We start from the raw sequence: 4,444 nt of genomic DNA on the forward strand, positions 1-4,444 counted from the left end.
TTATTAAAAGTGACAGGTTATTAGTGGGTTTTAGTTTAGGAAGCCAGGGAAGGATTGAAAAGGATTTATGATTAAAAACGTCTTGCAGTTTATGATTTTAATTACGAGGTGTGGTACGGTTAATTTTAGACAGCAGTAAAAATAAATTTGAATTACGATTATGCGTAAGAATTGTCATAAAAAAGTTAATGATCGCTAGGGCTCTGGCCCTGTATTAAAATTTGAATTTATTAATAAATAACTAAATTTATACCTTAATGTGTTAATTTTCCTACTGCTGACATGGGTGTCTTGGTACCTAGATAAAAAGTTTGTAGCAACATAATACATACATATTTTTAGCGTATTCAAAGCTTCATTGTGGAATTTAATTCTTAACTCAAGCACACGGATTTTAATAACTCTTTCCTATGTTAATAAACTTTGAGAATTGTCACGATTTTTTTGTGTATAAAAATCATAGAATTATACGGTACGAGTATGCTTGCGAATCTGATTGGTAGGTTTATTGATTCTTTATTTCGTTCGTAATATCTATCTACGTAAAACGTACATTAATTCACCGATAATTCGATAGGAAATGGAAAGCTGCATGGCATTAAACCAGTAGGGCTTGTTGGCAGCGGGTTGTCAGGGCGATAAGTTGATTTCTAGCGCTCCGCCGCACCGGAAGTCCGGAGGCGTCATTCCAACAACCTTTTGGTTAACCATTTTAACCAGTATCGGACACAGACCAAGTGCCTAAAATATGTGGTATATGATTTTGTGGAATGATGCTACCTTCGAGCAACACTGGGAAGGGAGACGGCATTCGTACTATTTCCCCTCTGCCGAAGCATAGGTACAACTGTACCTGTGGCGGTGCGTGTTGTGACTCATCTGTACACAAAGAGATTGAGGTATGCAAGATTTGTCTTTGACGTGTCATTTTTTTTTCTATGTAGTTTGTTGTCATTACAGATTGGATTACGTATGTAGTGAATGAGAAGTGTGACTGTGTGCGTGCGCGTTTCCCCCCGCAAAAAATGGCAGAATGATTTGTACGGCAAGATATCGCTTGGGCTCCTCCCTTCCGATATGTCGGAAGCCGGTGTTGCTCGAAGGATGTTACCTTCTACTAGAAAATCACTGCGCAGCTTCTCAAAGACAGGCGCCTATTATTACGGCATCGCCTATTATTACGGATCTTGAGGACACTATTAAATAGATGGTTACTCTAAGCGTACGCCTCTCCAGAGCTCGGTGGGAGGTTGGAATACACGTCGAAGCCCTGTATTTTCATGTTTAATGGACGCAGACGAGCGTTCGACTGCGGTAACTAGTCTAACTGCGACTGCAATTCGTAACAGATACTCGTAATCGGAGATCATACTAAATCAGTCAATTCGAGGCGAATAGTAGTCTGCAATGTTTGCATTCATTAAAAGATAACAACACGGATTAAGGAAACACGGGAGTTATAGCCGCGGGCAGGCTTGCTAACCAATTACGTGGCCTGATATTAACTGTTGCGTGTAATAACGTTAGTATAAAATTAATTTACCTTGCGAAAACCATAGGTTTGGAAAATTACGATACGGAAAAGTGTGCCGCACAGAAACATTATATTTTCGGCATGGAACTATATTAAAACAAATTTCACAACTTAAGTAAGACTTTATGTATTACACTTAACAAAATTAATTTACTTACACTAGTTTTTTTTGTAGTCTTCGAATTATAAATTAGATTCAACCTGTAGTGTAGTACAGTCGCCATCAGATATATCGGAGCAGCCAGGGCGCTCACAAATATCGGAACACGCCTCTATTGTCAGGGCGTTAGAGTGCGTGTTCAGATATTGTGAACACCTCGGCCGCTCTGATATATCTGATGGCGACTGTACCTAACGTAACAATTTGAAATTGCGGACAAACTTTGAAAAGCTGTACCATAGCGGAAACAACAGACAGTCACAACACCGGACATAGGAACAAAAGCGCGTCTCGTCGAGATAGCCGCCGATGCCTATTATACTGACGTTAACATTAACTGCCGCTACCGCTTGCATTGTCGTTTTGGTTGGATGCAGTAGATGATATCAGCTATGGTAAGCGCAGTTGAAACTGTTATGCTATTGCGGATGTATAATTTGAATATTTGTCCCTAATACACTACTGTTAGTACTGTCACCTGCAATAATATGTTACACAACAAAGGCCACAAAAATATCTGACACGATCTTATTTGTAGAGCCATAAGAGCATGTCACATAGTTATGCGGTCTTCGAAGAGTAACATATTATTGCAGGTGACTGTACTGTTACTACCTTTTGTGTGCAGAAAAATTGCATGCGGAAACCGACCTGCTCAATCCTAAAAAGTCCTAATTTCTCCTTCAGGTTCAAAGTTATCTGACGATACTACTACCTATACCAACCAATGAATTAACCGAGCAAACCAACTTTATTAGATAACAAAAGGATTTTCCCTTTGATGATGGCTATGATGAGGTGACGGTATATTCTGGTCTGATTTGAGTAATCATTATTTCTGGCTGTCACACACTGTGATAGACCACACCAAATGCTTTAAATATACTGGGCACAGGAACAAATGGCATCTCATCGAGATAGCAGTCCTATTATACTGACATTACGTTACGTGACGTTAACATTAATCGGTGCTACCGCTCGTTTGTGCCGTTTTGGTTGGGTGCAATACGATTATTCCCCATGGATACGAAACCAAGCATAGAGGAGCCAATATAAGTCTGACCGCAGAGTCACACAGGTATTGCAAAAATAGGGGTTTTATAGTATGAGACAGAGTCGAGTGTCAGATAGAATCAAACATGTAAGCGCACATAATGGCCCAGTTGGGACTATTAAACAAATGATGCATTTTTGAAAATTATAGTCAAATTATGCTTTAAGTGCATATTTGAGACATGTGTATTACTACACGTAGCCTCTATTTTATGCTGAAACTCACTAGGTAAATGGCAATCCCTTCACATATTTACGACAGTTTGCAAGTAGTAAAACGAATATAAAATCGAAGGCTACGTAGTTATTACCAACTTTAGAGTTAAAGCTATCTAAAATGAACGCTTCTCCACAAATGAGTGTAAAAGATTTGCAAAGATGCAAATGATTTTCCATACCTACATATTGAAATCGTAAAGCAGGCCCTAGTGGACGGGCGGCCGATTTATACTTTAGATTTTTACACAAGGGTCATAAAAACTCATTATAACGTATAGCTCGATTCACATACACGACTGGTCATTATACATATTCTTCCCCCGACTTATTTACCAGTGTTATCGGTGTAAAAGTTAACTACATACATCACTATCTAAAGAATGTACTTCCTGTGGAAATCTCTTCAAATATGCAGACTTGAGATTGCTATCTTTAGTATTACTCTGATATGTATGCAAATATAAATGTATCTTTAGAAAGCCTACACAAAAATACATAATGCGACACAAGTGCAGTAAAATACGAGTAAAGTGAGCATGGTAAAATTACAAGCGTAACTAAATCTTAGTATCATAAAGATGACATTATTACATAATGCTGTAATCGTCGCCTTTTAGTCACGCCTCGATCTTTAACTAAGCATACGCAAACTGAGATTTTATAATTTTCTGCACCACATATTTACAGTACCTACTACTACCTATCTAGTTATAATATTGAGTCGTTATAGGTTTTATATAGGTTTAATCTATATTCAATCATTCACCGGTATAGTTTTCCAATATGCAGAGAAAGTATAGGAACTGCATTCTTGCTGGATTTTCCAGTTTGATTAGCTTTTCGATGAATTGGATGGCGGTATGTAAATACTTTCCTAACATACACGCAATATAGAGTATGTAAATTAAAATTCCAAGCGACAAATCATTTTCTGGTTTGGTTTAAATAGTCAATATTGCTTACAATTTTAAGGAAAAAGATGCAGCACGATTGTTTGAGCAAATCTCGGGATATGAAACCACATCTCGAGATGTGAGTTGGCAGCATAAGGCATAAAACAATACTAGAAACTAAATACGTCTTCATGGTTTCTTGAAAAACTCTATAAATCTGCTTATAGGTAAAACTCGGGCATCTCTCCGGATTTTACCCTAGTTGTAAGCCAGTAAAATGTTTAGCATACATTTTACTGGCCCTAAGTATAACTTATTAATATGATCCTATAATTTTAATAGCAGATAGTATAATCATGTAATTACGTCATGTTCTCGTAGTAAAGTATGCTATGAATCCAAGTCATAGTCATAATACTCATAATAATAATATTCATAATGCAAAGCAACGCCCAATGCGATTATCGTAATCGGATATAAATGGGTCAGCACTAGTGGGGTTTGATTTATGCGTTTGCAATCCATACATGCACTTATCATGCCGCCTACAAAGTAGTGGGTGAATCTGCATGCAATTTTATCTTC

The sequence above is a fragment of the Cydia splendana genome, chromosome 12 (genome assembly GCF_910591565.1).
Source record: "Cydia splendana chromosome 12, ilCydSple1.2, whole genome shotgun sequence".
Lineage (NCBI taxonomy): Eukaryota > Metazoa > Arthropoda > Insecta > Lepidoptera > Tortricidae > Cydia > Cydia splendana.